The 21,632-nt window shown below is 42.3% G+C and overlaps 1 pseudogene; it reads left to right on the top strand.

The window, feature by feature from the left end:
- Positions 1-6,068: 6,068 nt before the first annotated feature.
- LOC130477348 (lipase member M-like) lies at positions 6,069-21,130 on the top strand (annotated as a pseudogene).
- The last annotated feature ends 502 nt before the right edge of the window (positions 21,131-21,632 follow it).

Genomic DNA, 21,632 nt, shown 5'->3' with positions numbered 1-21,632 from the left:
GAATTGGCAGCCTGGTGGAGAAATTTGTAGGGCAAAAGAGCCACTCGTGTGATGCAAAGCAGCTCAGATCCAGCAGTTTTCATGTGAGAGTGCATGCTAAGCTCTCTAGAAAGTGGGGGCTGCCCCTTTCATGCTAGTGTTTCATGCAACACTATAGAAGTAATGTAGGTGCATGCACAAGGGTCTGTCTAACACTGAAGTCAACTTGGTGTTTGCATGTGCTCTGGAGTCCTCAGAAGTGAGGCCAACAAAATCAGTGGTCATTTACCAAAAAGCAAACCAAAACAAAAAAAACCCTTTGGGGCAGCATGGTGATAACACAGCTGCTGACATCTTTTATACCTGATAATTGTTAGTTGTTCCAGTGCTTTTGAAATCAGACTTCTGATTAGTGCTTTTTTATTCCACATAAATCTCTATGGGGTGACAGGGCATTATTATTCGGTGAGAGTTTGACAGTATCTCTGAAATTCCTCATCTTTTTTTAAAAAATGAGGCCACTCCCCTCATTATTTAATTCTCGTGTTCTCTTTCATTTTCTGGTCAGTTAAAACAGAGGTATTCAGGTATTTTGATTACGGCTCATACTATGACAGTAGATAACTGCAACCAGGTAAGGATGTGCTGGATTTTTATTACTATATATGCTTTGGAGTGGGGTGAATAGTGATTATGTCCCTAATTTATCCTATACTTCTTCAGGATACAGTGTCTACATAGGGATGCAGTGTTTAGGTAGGAAGATGATACTTTATCATCAGGGTTTTCAAACATTGGAAAAAAATTTAAAATCTTCACATTGCAATAAACTACAAGCAATGCTTAATAAAACATCTCTGACTTATTCTGACCTCATGCCCTCCAGGAGTTGGTAGTAGTACTGAATCAAAAAGGCACTTGAAAATTAAATTTTGAATAAGAGTTTATTGTAGTGTATTGTAATGTGCACCTAAAGAAAGTAGTGAAGGAGGAAAAGAGGAAATGAACCAAATCAAAAAGTATATGTGAAAAAGGACAGCCCAGCGATTTTTCACTAACAAATTCTCTCTGAAGGCTTGCATGCTAAAGGCTCTTTGGTAATGTTTAACATGGTGCAACAATATTAACAAATGCAAACTTGATGCATAGGGTTGCCATCCTCCAGGTGGGGCATGGAGATTTCCCAGAATTACAACTGATCTATGGACAACATTGATAATTTCTCCTGAAGAAAATGGCTGGTTTGGAGGGTAAACTCTACGGCAGTATATCCCACTGAGATCTGTTCCTCTCCCCAAACCCTGGACTACCCAGGTTCCATCCCCAAATCACTAGGAATTTTTGAACCCAAAGCGGGCAACTATGATGCAATATTAACAAACAAAAGAGAAGCCTGAAAAAAAAATCTTCATACATGCCTAGAAGGCTTTCCCATTCTTATTATGTCTTTTTAGATGTGTAATTTTTAACATGTTGAACACATGAACACATGAAGCTGCCTGATACTGAATCATACCCTTGGTCTATCAAAGTCAGTATTGTTTACTCAGACTGGCAGTGGCTCTCCAGGGTCTCAGGCTGAGGTCTTTCACTTCACCTACCTGCCTCGTTCCTTTAACTGGAGATGCTGGGGATTGAACCTGGGACCTTCTGCATGTCAAGCAGATGCTCTACCACTGAGCTATGGCCCTTCCCCTTAATGTTGATTGTAATGTCTACATATGTGTAAATTGCATGCCATGTTGCACAATTAATTAAATCCCTTTAAAATGCATGTGCTACTTGGGGATTGTTTCCTAACTATTAATACCCATTAACTATTTCCAGTTATTGTTATAACAAAGGAATAGTCTGCAGGTATGAACATATTTCTTAATCCATAAACCCTAAACAATAACGCTTTAAATAGGTATGTACTGACTGTTCAAAGAATTCTAAAAGGAGAGTGAGATCAAAATTCCCTTTATTAGGGGAAAGAAAACTAGCAATCTGGATAAGAGGACACGACCTCTTATAACAGAGGTGGGAAACCTTTTTCCTGCCAAGGGCCATTTGCATATTTATAACGTCATTCAGAGGCTATACCAGGTGTAGAACTCCCAGCGGGGGGGGGGGGAAGGTTAGGGTTGCCAGGTCTCCAGCCACCACCTGGAGGTTGGCAACCCTAGGAGAGGCTGTGCAGAAATGGAGGGAGGGAGGGAAGGAGGGAAAGGGAGGGAGGGGGAGAGAGGGGGGAGGGAAGGGAGAGAGAGAGGGGGGGAGAGAGAAGCCTTCCTGGCTTCCCCCCCCCAACACGCACACAGGCAAATGAAGGGAAGGGGAGAGAGGGAGGGAGGGAGGGAGGGAGGGAGGGAGGGAGGGAAAGAAAGAAAGAAAGAAAGAAAGAAAGAAAGAAAGAAAGAAAGAAAGAAAGAAAGAAAGAGAGAGAGAGAGAGAGAGACAGAGAGAGAGAGGGAGAGAAGCCTTCCTGGCTTACCCACACACACACACACTCACACACAGGCAAGGGAAGGGAAGGGAAGGGAAGAAAGGGAAAGAGAGAAAGAAGGAGAGAGAGAAAGAGAGAGAGAGAGAGAGAGAGAATGAGAGAAGCCTTCCCAGCTTCCCCCCGCCCACACACAGGAACGCACCGGGCCACGCAAGCGGGCCAGAGGTTCTCCACCCCTGACCTAGAGAGTGGCAAATCAAGGCAAAACCTCCAATGCATAAATGGCTCAAGAAGGGCTGATGCTGGATGTTGTGTATGTAATAGTTGGGGAGTAAGCAAGGGAAACTTAGGACTTTGAGTTCTGCACTAAGGATCCTAAACCCTGCTCACCCTGTTGGTCAAGCAAACGGACCCCATTGGCTCTAAGCCAATATGTACCATTGGTCACCAGGAGGTTAGGTCCCCCTATCACGGATCAAGGGGGGAGTGGCCGCAGGCGGCTAAGGGGGCATATAAACAGGGGTTGCTCATTGTGTTAACCGGTTCTGTTCCTGTAATCAATAAAAGCGGTTGTGGTTTGAACTCCATCTCCGACCTCGTGAATCCTTCCCACGCGGACTTAACACTGGAAACAAACCTCACCCCACGCTAAACCAACCTCGGATCAAACCCCACCATGCAGCTCTGGGGCCCTCCCACCACAGTGATCAAAGGGAAAGGGTGGGGCTTCACAGGCATGGCTGGGGGACATGGGGTAACCACCTAGCGGAGCAGCTCTGCCACGGCTGCAAGGGGGCATCTCAGGGAGGCTACTTACTAATGGAGATGTGGTAGTTGGGTGAGTGGAGCCGCCCCCACTGCTCCATCCCATACTGGGCCATGAGGCTGCTGAGCCAGCAGCAGCTGGGCAGCAGAAGCCCCGTGACCGGCTGTTTCTTGCAGGAAGCACAGTGGTGCGGAGGCAGCTGCCGCAGCCGACTCCAGCTGACTGCTGCCAGCATGCTTCTGCCTTCCGTTGCTCTCCCGGCGGCCCTTCCTCCATCAGCGGGTGGCTGGAGCTCGAGCATGCTCAGTGAGGTGTGCCCTCAGCCCCTGTTTACAGCCCCATCCGTTGAGGGGAATGGGAGAGAGGAATGCAACCGGGATCCTGCGATCCTTCCTGGCTTCCCTCCCCCCCCACAGGCATGCACCAGGCCGCACAAGTGGCCCAGCATGATCGGGGTGAAGCCTTCCTGGCTTCCCACTTACGGCATTAGTAAATCAAAAGGAGAATACAGAATTTGTGGGAGAATGGGAGGCATGGACAATATATTGTCAAAATGAATTTAAATTGGGAAGTATTGAAGGTTATGTTTTGTTCTAATTCAATTGATTAAGGTAGAAATGTTATTAAGATTTAGATTATAAGAATTGTAATCCGATTTATATATGAAGTATTGTTGAATTAGAAATTAAATGCAAAGGTGACAATAAACTTATCAAAAAGATAGAGGAGGAGAGAGGGGAAGTCAACGTAAATACATGAATTAATTAGTTAGATACAATAGATAAATATTTTTATATCATATAATCATCTTAATGAATGTTGGAAACTAATGTAATACAAAAAACAATAAAAAATGTTATTAAAAAAAGCCTTCCTGGCTTCCCCACACACACACACACACACAGAGGCACGCATCCGACCACACACACAGAGGCCCACCGAGCTGGCGGCATGGCCAGTGCGCAGGCCGGTGAGGCCTCGGCAGCATGAGTCTTGGCCGCCCCAGTAGCATTAGTCCATGATGCGGGGGTGAGCCCGGGGGATCGCCCCACCACACAGACACAGGCAAGCTGGGAGGGGGAGGAAGGTTCAGGGCCAGCATGTGCTTCTGCCTCTCAGCAAAGCCCGAAGTGCCGAGAGGAGGCCCTGGCTAGCAACTGCTAGCTCCATGGAGTTCCTGGCCTTGGCAGGCGAGCCGGGGGCCAGATAAAATGAGCTCACAGGCCATTTCCGGCCCGTGGGCTGGAGGTTCCCCACCCCTGTTTCATAGACTGGAAGCTAGATTATGATCAGGAAGAAGAGGGGAGGAATCAATGGTCTTTTCTACATGGAATGGAAGTAAAAATAGGAGGCCCTAAGTATATGAACTGTAAGAAGTACTAATTATTTTTTTTTAAAAAAAGATACAAATGTATGAAATTGGCTGATACATTATGGTAGCAAAGTCTGGATGCTGATGGCAATAATTTGTTTAATGAGATGGGTAATACTGCAAGGTAATCAGGCTTGATGATGTGTGTTTTTTTTAAAAAAATAGGGATGGGTAGGAAGAACAAAGATCCTTCAGGTAATGACCTTAAGACAATTTGTCTGCTTCTCTTTATAATGTCCTGCATATGCTATCAGAAATCACCCCACGGAGGAACCTAGGGTGGCCAGACCTTCGTCGGGGGCAGGGGATCTCTTAATTTGAGGTGCTTACGCCAGGCACCATTCGGCCGAATGGTGGAGGGACTGTTGTGTAAGCTGGCTACACCACAGAAATGGCAAAGATCCCTCTAGGGTTGTCAAATACTCTCTGGCAACCAGCAGGGTATAGGGGTGGTGGTGGGGAACTTACCATCAGCAAAATGTGTCCTGGGCCTCTATCACTGTTGATACATTGACATCATTTCAGGTGCTCACTGAAAGTGACATCATCACATCGTCTGCGGCATGGAGATGCTCTGGTATTTGGGCAAAAACTATATGATAAAAACAGCTTGAATCTTTCTTTTTTTTTGCTGAAATACGAGAGCGTCTCAACATTGCTGGCAATGATATGACATCAATTTCCGTGCCTGCTGGAAGTGACATCAGCGTGTCACCAGTCCTAGGCCTCAGTTTGCTGCTGGTAAATCTCCCGAATCTCCCACTCACTGCCAACTGCAGGGAGGTCCTTGGCAATCCTAGGGGGACCTTTGCTAGTTTGTGGCATAGCTAGCTTACCCAACAGATAAGATTAACCAGTGGCTTTTATATTGGCAACAGAAACGGTCATTGTCATCTCTCTTTCTAGAAGGCTAAGGGTACCCAAAACTAAATTCATCCCAACATCTCCCAGTAGAGGTGTTTGGAGGAATTTGGCCCTTGGCCTTCTGGGAAGAAGTTGAGTTAACCATGAAAGCTTCCATTGAGAATATAAAAGCCAGTGGTTAATCAGATGTCTGTTGGGTAAGCTGGCTATGCCACAGAACTGGCAGAGGTCCCTCAGTGGAGGGATTCTTGATAGCATCTAGATTGATAGCTGCAATATATATAGTTTGGAAAATCTAGTGATAATTTTTTCCTGGATTCCATTTCAGGCAGTAAATGAATGACTGCACATGTAGATGTCCCTATGCATATATATATATATATTGAAATTACTCTACAATCACAGAAAAATATTTTTGAGAGATGAGTTCAGCTTAGTACTTTCCTTGATATATTTATTTATGGATAGGGAAATTCCCCTCCCCTTTTTGTAGGGGGACATTTAAATATACACTTTCCCTTCCCAGTAGTTGAAAGTGATACAGTACACAGAAATCTACAATTTGGTTTGAAAATATATCATTGCTTTCTTGAATCTAAACACATTTTTAAAACAATGAAATATGATTCTATTTGATGTCTAAAATATCATGTGTTTTACAGGTGCTCCAGATGTGGCTACTGATCATTATGGTGGTTGCGCAAGGAACTGTGAATCTAGGAGACACCCAGACCAAAATGAATCCGGAACAATTTATGAATGTGGTACATTGAGCTCAGACAAAAATGATCACTGTAGCAGTTTTGCCTAGTCCCTGTTCCAGAAGCACTTCCTGTCAAGGATTTCCATATGAGTACCTTATGTGAAGGCCCAGTGGATTTGATTTCTTCCCCCCTCCTTTCCCTCATGCAGCCCTAGAAGAAACCACTTAATTCATGGGATTATCCATTCATCATCTTTCTTGCATTACTAGCTCTCAGAAGCAATCTTTCAACAGCCACCAAAAGTTTGATTTTTGCTGAAAATTTTCTTTTTGTACCTGCAGAGTGAGAAAATCCAGTACTGGGGATATCCTTGTGAAGAATATGAAGTACTCACATATGATGGGTACTATCTGAGCCTCAGCAGAATTCCAGGAGGTAAAGGAAAATTGGGACCATAAGGTCATATGCTTTTATTTAGACAAAAGACTATAATGTGAAGTTCTGCTTTAGTCACTGCTTTTTGTCATAAGGAAGCATAAAGACAGTGCTGTGTATATGTGTTGTTTCTTAATGAGGGCAAAAATATCACAAAACATATGAACAAACACACAAGGAGCTGGGCTAATAAGATTTAATGACAGAATGCCAAACCAAACAAAAAAAAATCTTCACCCACTGGCAAAAGACAATGACAGAAGGAGAAAGACGCATTTCCTTGTGGAGGGAATTCCATAGTTTCAGCAGCAGGCTTAATAAAGCTCTTTTTATTGGGTTGCTACTAGGATTGTGCAAAGAAAAAAATCAGTAAATTTCAGGTTCGGGTTTATTGGGCTCCATTCCCCCACCCTGTAAACCCAGAATAGGCCGAATACCCATACTGGTAAATACCGGCAGGCATGTTTTGGAGCACAGAATCCTTGGAGGAGAAAACTAAGTACACATGCATAAACTCCCAGTTTCAAATGTCCTGTTTTCCATAAGCTTTGTTTAAATTAAAAAAAGAGTTGCCATGATTTATTTATATGCATTGGTGTATAATTGTAGCTCTTCCCTGAATTTTCTAGCTGAACATGGATTTAAATCTTTCCATTTTATATCCATCTCCAACATTCTAACCATGTTATGGATGTTTTAATTTTAGGGGACCTATCACAGAGGGTTGAGCTCCATTGCTCTTTAATTTTTTTTTCAGGATCAAAGGCAGCTATACTGCTCATGCATGGCCTGCTTCTAGATGGCAGTGTTTGGGTAGCAAATTTGCCCAATAATAGCCTGGGCTTTTTGCTAGCAGATGCTGGGTATGATGTGTGGATTGGAAATAGTAGAGGCAATTCCTGGTCTAGAAAATACCAATTCCTTACAATTGATCAACAGGAATTTTGGGATTTCAGGTAAGTTCATTTGGTGTGAAATGACTGAGATGTGACATTCAAGGAGTTGCCCAACCATCTTCCTACTTGAGCTTTAAGAAGTGATCGCATATGTAGTGTTGGGGTGGATGAAATGTTTGTTATATGGTGATCACTACACCCATAATAAGGCCCTGCAGGTAGGAACAGCTGTGGATTTCATGGCCTCCATGTCATCTCAGAACATCTTGGGACTCACACATGAAGTAAGGCATATATCTGATGTGGCATTCTGTTCTGATCTAGCTTGGGACCAGACTGTTTGTAGGACCAGTTATACAATTCTGCTTGGACAATGTGTTCACCTTCATGCAGGTTTATTTATTTATTTATTTATGTAAATGTATAGCCCACCCTCATTCCCAGCTAGGCCAGGCTCAGGGCAGGTAACATCAATTATAAGCAGCCTAAAACCATAAGACATCAGCTTAAAATAACAGTAATCACCGAACAACCATAAAATATCCGGATGGCATTTGCATAGAAAGATGATAATAGCTACTGTAGACCCGGTCAAATAGCTAAACCCCCACAGATAAGCAGAAGGTTTGGGAGGGAAGATGGGGAGGCCAGCACCGATGTAAAACCTTGGTTGTAGGCCTGGTGGAATAGTTCCATTTTGCAGATCCTATGGAACTCTTTACAGTCCCACAGGGCCCTGATGTCACTAGGAAGAGTATTCCACCAGATTGTGAGAAATAGGGTCTTTTTGGTGATTGCTCCTGTTTTGAAATGCAATCCTCATTTCGCTTACCCTGCTGTCTACTCAGGACATTTTGTGGTGTCATATTTTTGGGTTTAAATAACCTTAAAATTTTTAAGGTGTGATTATTTTTATGGTTAATGTGGTTTTATTTACTGTTCTGTTCTATTACCTTCATGAGCTTGTTAATTTTTTTGAGTTGGTACTTTTATAACATATTATGTGCTACTAGTGAAGAAACGATCTATAACTATTAAATACATATTTTTTAATTATAAAATATCAAGATACACCCAAACATAAAGGCAAACCCTCAATTCACAGCACTACATTTTACAAGAAGGAAAGTTAACCTCTAAGTGTTGACTGCTTATCATTCGAAACATTCTGAACAAATGCCAATTTCCCCCAATTTTCTGCTAATTTTCTGATGTCCCTCTTTAACCTAAGTATTTATCTGTCTACTTAATCTCATTTATATTAAATTGTTCTCTCAGAGGGCCAAACTAGACTTGACTACAGTCACAAGGCCAACACCAAGTTCACAGTCCATAAAATTGGACTCCTTTGTCTAATTTCCTTACAACTTGGGAGTATTTGGGAGAGGGTAGGACTTGGTACCCTGCAATTCTGGTGGTGTTTGCTGTACAAATACCCACTCCAGGTCCACAGAAAGCTCCCATATATACTGGGAATTTCTAAGACCATTGCTTTTGATGTCATGCTGCATTCACATCTGGCCTGATGCAGAAGCTCTTTAAGATTCCCAAGGTTAAACACAGAATCAGTCGTGCCTATTGTCTCTGGAATAACAGCTTAGTGGAATGCCTGAACAAAACTATTAGGCAAATGTTAAAGGATTGAGCCTATTGCTCATTTTGTGATTGGGATGAGTCTTTACTTTTTCTGATGTGTGTGCCTATCATGATACAATCCAAGAAAGCCTAAGGTTCTTGCTTAATGAATTGGTTTTTGGAAGACCCCTCAGTGGCCCCTTTAAGCTTTTTAAAGCAACAATGGGAAGGAATTCTTGAGACTGCTCCCCATATCATAAATGAATATATGCAGAGACTTTGCATCACTTGGAGTGATGTGTGGGAAACTGCCTAAGAGAATTTAAAAGGACCTCAGTTTAACAAAAACAACTTTATGATTATACTGCTGTGGAGAGAAAGTTTCCCCCTCGGGACAAAGTGTTAATTCTTTGACCGCCCCCCAACAAAATGTGTGTCATGTGGTGTGGCCCTAGAGAGGCCCTCAAGCAATTTAACGCTGTGAATTATCTTGTGGTTTCTCCAGAAGAGCATTCTAAGCCAAAGATCTATCATGTAAATTCTTTAAAGAAGTATTTTGAGCATTTTCCAGAAATGTTTTCTGTGCAGTTTGAACCTGACACTACAGATCAGCCTCTTGATCTCTTAGCTGAAAATCAGCAGGAGAGAGGAATTGAGGATGTTTTCTTTTTCACCTGAGATCAGTGTAAACTAAGAAATGCAACTACATGCTGTTTTGAAAGACTTTAAACATTTTTTTATAGCTGTCCTGGAAAAACTGATCAATACTCTGTTGCAAAACATGTTGCAGAATGCTAGTGCCTACCTTGATGACGTTTCTATATTTAGTGATACCTGGGAAGACCACCTGATTCACTTATATCAAGTCAGCAGGATTCAAGCTGCTGGACCCACGATTAAAGTTCAAAAGTGTTGCTTTGGTCTAGGAGAAGTTGTGTATTTAAGCCATAAGGCCGATGATATTCATTCTTGTATTTTTATAATGCTGGTCAAATGACTGTAATAAATCGAATTGAATTGAAGCCATAAGGTTGGCTACTAGGCCTCTGGAAGCTAAGGTTCAAAGCAGCCAAGAATGGCTTGTTCCTAAAACCAAGTGTGAAGTCCAATAATTTTTAGGCTTCATAAGCTATTACAGGAGATTTATTCCTCATTTCAGTAGCCTAGCCAGTCCAATCACTAACCCGTGTAAGAAAAACCAACCTATACATGTTGTGTGGTCTTAAAAATGTCAGTCTGCCTTTGATGCCTTAAAAAAATAGTTTTGTAAAACCACCTGTTTCATCTGTCCCAGGTCCACCAGGTCCAAAACTTCCTTTTGTTGTCCAAACTGATGCTAGCAAGATCAGTCTAGGTGCTGTTCTCTTGCAGATAGAGTTATGTCCTGTGCTTTTTATGAGTAAAATAATTGTTGCTCAGATAATTTTTTTGGCTACCATTGAAAAGGAATGTTTTGTGTGGGATTTGTGTGGGATTTACATAAGTGGATGAAGTATTTGTGCAGGGGCAATAGTGTTTCCTATTTAATGCTAGTGCATATCAGTGCTAGAGTGCACACACAAAAAACACAAAAAAGGGGAAGGGGGGAGCATCCAGTATGATCATCCATGATGTCACATATCACATTGCTACTAATGTATCATAAGAGAGATTGTATAATATAATATAATATAATATAATATAATATCGTATAATATAATATAATATAATATAATATAATATAATATAATATAATATAATATAATATATATAATATAATATAATATAATTTCTAAAATTACATATGTGTCATTGGGAACCTCAAATGCAGAATTAAGTTATTTGCATTGTGCAGCCATTGTGTATGCCATGAAACAATCATGGCTTAGTATAGAATAGAATAAAAACACTGTTATAAATCACCATGGGAGATTTGTTCTGAATCTTGGGCTCTGAGGGAGGGCAAACAAAATTGACCTTTAGCACAAACAAACAAGCAAAAATCTCAACTCCATAGGGGACTACAACTCAGAATTCTAAAAAAGATGGAAATGGACAAAAGGAATGTATTTAATAAACTAGTTAGGAACTAATTACAAATGACTTAGTAGAATAAATAATCAGTTTTTAAACATCACAAAACGCATGTTTAATAGTCGAGGCTCTTTCATGTGGTTTAAAAGAACCTATATTGTTAGAATTGAACCAACAAAATTGAAAATGTATTGTACATCCCTACTTCTTATAGAAACGAGTGCAGTACGTATGAATAAAGGTTTAGGAATGCAGTTAATATTAATCAATGTGTGTTTTCATTTTCAGTTTTCATGAAATGGGCATTTATGATCTTTTAGCTATGACAGATTTTATTCTGCAAAAAAGTGGACAAGAAAAAATCTATTATGCTGGTCATGCTCAAGGCAGCACCATAGGTATGTAAAGATTGAAGTCTATCATTCGCCTGTTGATGCTAACCCTACCACCACCACTTCTCTGCAGGCAAACAAGCAAGTTGGCAGGGGCTGAGGGGCAGGAGCCATTGCCACATCCCTCTGCCACCAATGCCAGCCCCAACACTGCCATATCTTCTTTGTGGATGGGGCAAGAAGAGGCTGAGCTGCCCCACCTCTTCCACTCTCTTTCTCCACCATAGAAGTAGTGCTGTAGGTGGGCAGCAGAGGAGAAATGGGACTTATCACTTCTCACCCGTATTGACTGTCAAAGCCAGGCCCACACCCTGCCCCAGGATGTAGTGATGGCTGCCAGCTTGGAAGACTTTAAGAGGGGAGTGGACATGTTCATGGAGGATAGGGCTATCCATGGTTACTAGTCAAAATGAATACTAGTTATGATGCATACCTGTTCTCTCCAGGATCAGAGGAGCATGCCTATTATATTAGGTGCTGTGGAACACAGGTAGGATACTGCTGCAGTTGTCTTGTTTGTGGGCTTCCTAGAGGCACCTGGTTGGTTACTGTGTGAACAGATTGCTGGACTTGATGGGCCTTGGTCTGATCCAGCATGGCTTTTCTTATGTTCTTATGTTCCACTGTGGGTGGGCATGGGAGGAGGAGCCAGAGTCACTGCTCCCACCATGTGAGCTGGCCGGATGGGCAGACAAGGGGGGAGCAAGATCAGTGGCATCACTGAAGGGGGGTCGGCTGGCCAATGAGCAGCTGGCCTGGTGGGTGACCAAAATGAAGAGACAATGGGATTCCCTTCTGTGAGACTCGTGTGTCCTTGCTTGTAGGATATTAATTATGAATAATTATCATGTTAAACAATAAATATATGGTTGAAAAAATGTTGCCTTTACCTTTATCCCTTAGAAGCTCCTTGATCCATTGATCTTGAGCAGCATATATCTAATGTTTGAGGGATATGGGGACTGAAACCAATTGGGATCCCTGCCGCTTAGTAAAAAAAGGCATTATGTCAGACACAGAGGCATTAGATGTGTATGTTAAAAGGGGAGATATATAATGTGATCGAAGTTCCTCATAAAAGCGGCATTCCAGAATGGCATGAGCTAATGAATTGATAGAGCCAGAAGAGTAAGGAGAGGTCCTGTCTGGATATGGTATATTCAAAATTCTACCCTGCATAGAGGGGTTAGCATTCAGTCTAGCTAAACAGAAGGCTCTAGAAAGACGAGGAGTTGTCAAATAATAAGTATAAGTGGGCAAACCGTGTGGTGGTGGTATTCCGAAGAACAGGGATGAAAAATTCGGCAAGCACGAAAAGTAGTGCTGTTATAATCAAGCTCTTTAATGCACTTTTTAATTTTGGTGAAAGCTTCAGTTTCCCCAAGATCTAATAACATATCCTGCGAGAAGCCCAACAATGATAATTTCTCATCTAAGATTTTTTGCCATGAGGATTTAAAAGGGTAGTGCTTCAGAGAAGTTAGGAGCCCCTTAGTGCTAAAGTGCAGCTTAAGTTGTAGTTTAAAGGCAGCCAACCATGCCCTAGCTTCGAGTGACATTTGGCCAAACTTGGAGCGAAGGGTAACGCCAGCAACACATTGAGGGGCATTTAAGAGTTTTCATAAAAACTGAAGCAATGGACGATCTGTGTTATCCAGATGGCAACACCAAAAAGAATAATTGGGATAATTTTTAGATTAAAAACCTGAATAGCCCCTGGAATATATTTGCAACCTTTGGTGTGGAAAAAAATTGACAATAGCACCAACCCCAGGTTTAATTTTGTTGGACAGTGCTTTTTGATGGCCATTCCAATTTAGGTTATGAGAAAAAAGAACACCAAGGTAAACAAACTCCTTGACTTGGTCAGCCTCAAAGCCATCTAATACCCAGTGAAAAAGAGGCATTTTCCTCCTCTTAGAGATAATAATCTTAGATTTATGATGGTTTATTTTAAGATCTTCCCTAGAGCAGTACTCAGAAAAGGTTTGTAAGAATCTTTTCAAACCAATTCTTGTGCAGGACAGGAGAACTGCATCGTCGGCATAGAGTAGAATTGGGGTGGGATGACTTGCAAGCTTTGGGGATGACAAGACTCTGAGAAATTGGGTGCCATATTGTTCAGATATAGATTAAACAAGAGAGGAGCAAGGAGGCAACCTTGTCTAACTCCCTTGGCCAGTTCCAAGGGCTCAGTTAGTTCTGCTTGGTTGCCACAGTGAACCTGAGCTGTGAGGTCAGTATGAAATTGTTGAATGAGCCATAGTAACCTCCTATCCATACTAGAATTTGATAGTTTCAACCATAGCCTCTCCCTCAGGAGAAAAAATATTGCATGTACAGTATGTACAGGAATTTATCTAATGCATCATCTAATAACTTTTATACTATTCATTCGAAATGAATAAATCCTTGTCTTAAAAAGCATTTCATTAATTCTAAAAAGAATATTTCATGGGAGTTTTTTCATCCACCAATGAATTTTACCCATAAACTTGTTTGGTTTAGATAAATAAATAAATGCCAAAACCTGGGGATTTTATTTATGTATTTGGAATATTTCCATGCTGCCTCTTCATGGTTCTTCTCTTTATATATATAGGCAATTTCTCCTCATATTTTTGCATATTAAGTTTTTTAACAACCATCTGTCGGTGAATAATGCATTAACTTTAAGAAAAAGTAAATATACAAAATGAAATTTCTCATTGTGACAGTTTTTGTGGCCTTTTCCGTGGAGCTTCAACTTGCCGAAAAAATTAAGATGTTTTTTGTCTTGGGACCAGCATATACATTCACATACAGCAAAGTTCCTCTTGTAGAAATATTACGGTTGCCATCAGCATTTCTGAAGGTATGTGCATAATAATGAGTCTGACATCCAATCCAGTTTTTCCAGCTAAAATGAGAAAATATACATTAGTGATGTGGAAAAATTCTTCTGTTTGGATCCCGTTTTAATAGTGTTTTGGAACCTTCACCTATGAGTACTCAAAGTGTTTGTTTTTTAATGAATGATTGAAATTGGTTCTATTAAATATGTGTTGAGATGCACATTTTGCTTTGTGTCCCCATGGCTTTGTGTTCCCATGTGTTCCCATTAGGGCTGTTGATTCGGTTCATCCTGAACTGAACTAAAAAAAGGCGGGAAATGGGGGAGCCAAATTCGCCGACTTCGGGGGTTCGGCGAATAAATTCAGCAGATTCGGGGTCCCCCCCATGCATTCACGGGGCTTCCATGAAGGCGAGGGGGGCTTTCTCTTCCACGCCTCCCGCGTGCCTTCAGGGGGCTCCCCTGAAGGTGCGTGGGGGGCCCTTTAAACAGATTGGCGCCTCCCGGCCGGGAGGCACACATCTCTTCCACACACACCCTGCGTGCCTTCAGGGGACTCCACTGAAGCCAGGCGGGGGGCCCTTTAAACAGATCTGAGCCTCCCGGGACTCCCGGGAAGAGGAGGGGGTCTTTAAACCCCTCTGCGCTGCCTGCGCAGATAGCACAGAGGGGCTTGACAACCCTCCGCCCACCTTCCCAGGACTCCCAGGAAGAGGGGCGGGGGATCTTTAAACCCCTCTGCCCCCCCCACACCTTCACGGGGCTTCCAGGAAGGTGCGTGGGGGCCCTTTAAACAGATCTGCGCCTTCCAAACCGCACACCTTCATGGAAGCCCCATGAAGGCCCGCGGGGGGGGGGGGGCTGAATTTTCTCCCAAACTCCGGATCTCACCCGAATTTTGGGGATCCAAAGCGGGGGAGTTCGGACTTTGGCATGGCCCGAATTTAAAAGGGCCAAATTTTGCCGAAGCCAAACTTTCCTGATTTTTTTTCAACAGCCCTAGTTCCCATACCCCATCCAGTAAACCCAACCTACTTCACAGAAAGTAATATTATCTTACCTTTTCTTTTGCTATCTCAAGCATGCCAGGATGATATTTCGGGGTGTGCAATCAGATACTGACAACCCAATACAAATCCTGATATTTCCAGGATTGGACTGACAATGGGCAAAAACGCATGGTCACTTTATCCTCCGTTAATCCCTGTTTCAGTCAGGATTGAACACATGCATTTCACTTAATGTGCGTTCGATCCTGGCTAAAACAGGGTTTAAAGGAGGATAAAGCAACCATGCGTTTTCGCCCAATATCTCAATACTCTTCATTAGGCTGGATGTTTGTTAACCCCCCTCCCCTCCAACAAGGAAGGGAACAAAATGTTTCAGGCTATGATCTTGAAGAAGACCATAGACAACAAATCTATTTAAAGGGCCCGCCGGGCGCCTCCAGGGAAGCTCCCTGGAGGCACGCAGGGGGTCTTCAAACAGATCTGCGCCTCCTGGCCCGGAGGCGCAGATCTATTTAAAGACCCCCAGCCCTGCCTGGACTCCTGGCTGGCAAGACCCTCTGCGCTGTCTGCACAGGCAGCGCAGAGGGTTTCCAGACCCCCCCCCCAGCCCTGCCGGGACTCCCGACAGGGCTGGCGGGGGGCTGGCAAGACCCTCTGCGCTGTCTGCGCAGGCAGCGCAGAGGGTTTCCAGACCCCTCCCCCAGCCCTGCCGAAAGTCCCGGCAGGGCTGGCGGTGGGCTGGCAAGACCCTCCGCGCTGTCTCCCAGCTGGGAGGCGCAGACCTGTTTAAAGGGCCCCCTCCCAGTGCCTTCATGGAAGCCCCATGAAGGTGCGGGGGGCCCCCGAATCTGCCGAATTTATTTGCTGAACCCCCGAATTCGGCAAATTCGGCTCCCCCGAACCAAAAAACAGCCAAATCGGGGGAAATTTGGCTGTTTTCGGTTCGGCCCAAACCGAATCAACAACCGTATTTGGATGGAAAACCACCAAGGAATACTGTGTTCTTTATGCAGAGGAAGGCAATTGCAGACCACCTCTGTTAGTCTCTTGTCTTTAAAACTACTGGGTTGCCATGAGTCAGCTGTGACTTGACGGCACTTTACCCACTCTGTATCTTCCAGATAGCTTTGTACATAAATTGTTCCTAGTTAACCACAGAAATCTTAGATTTTTATGTCCTTGTTGAGACAACACAACAAAAATATCTGTAACTGTTTAAATGCAAAATCATTCTAAGGGTGGCCAGATGGGATTTGTAGGTGCACCAGAGAAGAGTTATTAGGGTTGGGAGAAGCCAGGATACAAAAGAATCACTTGTTAAGGGAAAACAGACAGTTGAGATTCCAGGGTTCTCATGGACATGCATGAGCTCCTACATATGTAGAACACAGAAACAGAGGCTAATGAAAGTTGTTTTGCCAATGTATGTGCATGGGCAGTTAACCCATAGTGTTCAATCAGGGCACTATAATCTGCAACCCTCTGTCCCCCCAGTGTTTTTATTTATATACATGCAAATGCGTGCACGCACACACATATGTGTATTATAACTTATATGAATATATTTATTGTTGTATTAAGAAATGTATTTGAGCAATTCGTGGAGTAAAGTCTCCCCCCATTTTTATACAGATTATATTTGGCACAAAAGAACTCTGTCTGTTGAGTCCAAGACTGAAAGCGATTGTGGCCCAAAGATGCAGTTTCCAACTAGTAGATGTGCTTTGCAAGCAGGCTCTTTTTCTTGTCAGTGGATTTAATGAAAAAAACCTAAATCAGGTATTCTTGTGTATTTAACAACATTTTTAGTGCTCTGCATTAATGTTTGAAGAGGATATCCATTTAACTTGTTTGAAAACAAGGCCCTTTTCATGAGTATCAAAGGCAGCTTCTGTGTATTTGAGGATTGGTTGAGGCAGCGGGAGAAGGGAGCAAGATGAAGGTGAGGTCTGCAGACAGAAACAGCAGATTATTTTGTTGTTCAAACAACAGTGTAAACTTGACCTTCGTAACAGGAAATAATCCTACCTCTGCTATTGGAACAAGTAGGCTTGCTTGACTGGTTTGACTAATTTTCCTATTGCCACCAAAGTCATATACAAAAGCAAACCTGCCACTGCTCAGGTCATTGGTTCAAGACTTGTTGTCAACTTGATTTTTGACAGAGCTGAAGGCTGTCTCTTAATTTACTTGTGTGTGTGTGTAAAGTGCCGTCAAGTCACAGCCGAATTATGGCGGCCCCTTTTTGGGTTTTCATGGCAAGGGACTAACAGAGGTGGTTTTGCCAGTGCCTTCCTCTGCACAGCAACCCTGGTATTCCTTTGTGGTCTCCCATCCAAATACTAACCAGGGCTGACCCTGCTTAGCTTCTGAGATCTGACGAGATCAGGCTAGCCTGGGCAATCCAGGTCAGGGCCTTAATTTACTTACCTTAAAGTTTGGTGTCTTATTCAGTGTCCTTCCACTTAGAATTCTCTTCACAGCCTTGCCATCCCAGTACCTCTGCTTGCTAGCTAGCTAGCTAATCTCTTGAAGTTTCTAGAATGATCCTTTAGCTATTATTTCTATACTTTCCCCCAGCGTAGTAATTTCACTTGGCCACTAATGACCTATGATGCTCTTTTTTCCTAAAGAAACTAAACCTTGCTCTGAAACTTTTCATGGAGGATACTATAAAGTCTAAGAGAGACTGGTAATTAGTAGATGCAGTTGCAGAGGGCTAATACATCTAGATTTGTGGGGGGGGGGGTAGAGTCTTGAGACAATACATTCATAGTCCTCCATGCTTTACTCTAGAATAGAGATAGCATGCAAATGACAAATTTTCTCATGCTTCCAATGGCCTTCTTAGACACTCCATAAATAAGAAAGGCAGCGCTATCTATGAAGTGGGCCTCTTTATGTTCTGGAGGTCCCAGAAAATGTTCTGCCCTGCCATTGTCTGGACTAGCACCTGTATGATAATGTGGCTATTATAATAAATCCATATCTTGAAGTCCATTTGTAGTGCATGAGAGAATGGGTCCTGTTCCAATTGAAAAAAATGTCTTATGACCTGCATATCCTTTCTTACAGAGTCGGGCAGATGTGTATGTTTCAATATTCCCAGATTATACATCTGTGAAAAATTGGATCCACTGGGGTCAGGTATAGTTACTATAATTGGATGTTGTCTGTTTATAGTAGTGAAACATAATAACTTTGTTTAGGGAAAAACCCTCCAGCTCTATTTTTGTGGCAAGATGACCATATTTAGTAATGGGAATTCTAAACCCAACCAGTCAGTACTGGTTTTCTAATGAGACATCCTCTACTTAATCAGAGATATGGCATACTAGTGACAAATGAAAAGGCAGAGATGTTCCTACACCAATAGCAAATTTCTTCCTTGTAATGAAAACAGTTTTAAAAAAACAAAGAATGAAAATCAGTCAGTGAAAGAAATCTGGACTACCATAAAGTGGATCCATCACCTCAGTTTCCCCCTTGAGTATAGGTGGCCAGAGATTTTGTAGTAAGGAAAAATGTAAAAATGAGCTCACTCAAGATTTTCTATACATGGCAAAGCTTACAGCCAACCCCTTTATTATGAACAGAATGGCAACTACATTTTCTTTAACAAACATCTTGTTGTAGCAAGAGTTAAATAAACTGACATTCTCAGTGACATGGTGACATTTGCCACTATACATTCTCACACAAGAACCAAGTTCATACAACTTGTTAAAACTATACACTCTCAAAAGCGGTTGCACTTCTCTGAGAGCATGCTAGAAGCGCCCCGTTTAACTATATTGTTCAGTCTATGGTTGGAGAAGAACTGACGAAACACTAACGCTGTGTGGGTGTGCGAAACTGCTGCATTGAGTTGTGCTGTTTGTTTTCTCCAAGCTGTCTCAGCGCTGCCATCTGCATATCTCTCAGTGCTGATTCCTCAAGTAGGCCAAGGAACAGAAACTTTCACACGTCAAGCCACAGACTGCTGCAGGACTATAGCCTGTTATACATTCTTTTTTTCTGTATTTAAGTGCAACTGCTTTTGAGAGCACAGCTTTAACAAGTTATATGAACTCGGTGCTTGTGTGAGAATGTATAGTGGCAAAGAGAGCCAAATTGTTAAATGAGCTATCACGTTGTTGTTTCCTTGTTACTCCTTTCAACTTGAAGGTATAATGTTTTTTTCTACACTTCGTGTTTATATCAAGGAGAACAGTGAAAATTCTACACACTAATCTTTAATTAATTAAAAACATTTATTAGCCATTAGGGGTGTGAGTTTGGCAAAGCTGAACCAAAAAACAGTGGTGATTTAAACGGAGCTGATCAGCAGACCCATATAATGCCAAATTCTTTCATCCTTTTCCAGGCTGCTTTGGTCCTGCTTCAATTAATTTTTTTAAAAAGACTCCCCCTCTCCCTCCTTCCCGCACTCCCCTATCCCCCTTACTTACCTGGTGGCCAGCCTGGCCAGGGCAGAACTTCACTGCTGCTGCCTCCAGGCACCACGTGGGTCTGAAGGCAGTGGGCTGCACAGAGCTGCATGCCAAGTTCGGCCCAGCTGGGCTCAATGTGCAGCTATGTGCTACCGGCCATCGGCTCTGGGCTCTACGTGGGTTTTTAGAGGTGGCAGTCCATGCGGAGCTGCAAGTTGGGCCCAGTGTGCCCCTCTGTGCCACTGGCTGCCAGCACTTTAGGGCTTCACGTGGGGTTTAGAGGCAACTCTCCTCTGGCCACCACCACTGCCTTCAGCCTCCATGTTTGAGTAAAAGGGGAGGGGAGGGGGGGAATGGAGTGGAGTTGGGGGGTATATTTCTGATTTGGGTCTAATGCACCTGATCCAGGTATTCCCAATATGGGAGTTTGGGGGAAATTTCAGGTCCATTAGACCTGAATCCAAAATTTACCTTTTTTTTTTTTTTTGGACACTCCTATTAGCCATCCTTTCTAACTTAGAAACCCAAGGAGGCTTACAATGTAAATAATAACAAAATACAATAAATTACATAATATGCATAAAAAACCCTAGTTAAAATCAACAATTTAAAACTGCTGGTAATCAACTAATCAAATACCATCATGAATAAAAGTGTCTTCAGCTGCCTACTAAAAATTGAGAGTGAAGAGTTTCTGGGGGAGCTAAGCAAAGGTCGCATGCAGCTGTAAGGATGGAGGCTGAATCTACTTGGAGATATAGAGTTGCTTGCACTTTCTAAGGTACCACTAAAAATTAGATAATGAATTAGATTAATGAAATAGTCTTATCAAGTACTCTCTCCCAAACCCTTCATCTTGGCTTTTTGTGAGATATTAATATACTCATTCAACTCTTGGGTTTTCCAATTCATTTTCTAGTTGACTAAAACAGGAGAATTCAGATACTTTGACCATGGCTAAAGAAATATAGAAAAATACAACCAGGTAGGAATATAATGGATTTTTATTTTCTGTGTATTTGGATGGGAATAAGCAAATACTTGAGTCCCTGTAAATAATTGTGTGCATTTTCTGGGGGGAAAATAGCAGATATGTCTTCTGAATTAAATTGATTCACCACAATTACAAAGATTGCTCTAGCTGGAATTTCTGTGTTGAATTAAATTAAGTTTGTTTGTTATTTGCCTTTTGCCAGACTGTTCCTCCTCTGTATAGGATAGAAGAGATAGCAGTGCCAATAGCATTGTGGAGTGGAGGACAGGACTGGGTTTGCCAGCCAGAGGAAACCATGCAATTATTGTCACGAATCACTAATCTCATTCATTACAAACATTTTCCTGACTGGAACCACTGGGACTTCATTTGGGGACTAGACGCTGCTCAGCGCATGTATGTGGAAGTCCTTGGATTGATGGAGAAACAGCTGTGAATCCATTTGTACTGGGATTAAGGAGTTGATTTTTTTAGGCTTACATCTGTTGGTATCATGGTGTTAATCTTGTGTTCTTACTTCCTGTTCTTTTCAATGTGTTTGTTTAGTATCTGTGAATGAACTTTAATTGGCTACAATAGCATCTCTCTCTATAATCTAATATCAATATAATCTAATACCAGAGACACTGTCCTTCAGTGTTACTCCTCTGAAGATGCCGGCCACAGCTGCTGGCGAAACGTCAGGAAAGAAAATACCAAGACCACGGTTACACAGCCCGGATAACCTACGAGAACCAATGAACTCTGACCGTGAAAGCCTTCGACAATAATATCAAAATATTTTGTTACATTTCCTAATTTGTTCTTGCTATGGGTACATGCATTTAAAACTCATTTTAATAAATTTCTTGATTACAAAAATTAAAATTTTCTAGCATGCATGGTATAGTAACTGGAGATGCAGGGATTGAACCTGGGACCTTCTGCATACCAAACAG

The sequence above is a fragment of the Euleptes europaea genome, chromosome 5, assembly GCF_029931775.1.
Source record: "Euleptes europaea isolate rEulEur1 chromosome 5, rEulEur1.hap1, whole genome shotgun sequence".
Lineage (NCBI taxonomy): Eukaryota > Metazoa > Chordata > Lepidosauria > Squamata > Sphaerodactylidae > Euleptes > Euleptes europaea.
Note: the sequence above shows the minus strand (reverse complement) of the source record. Positions and strands in the feature narration are given on the sequence as shown.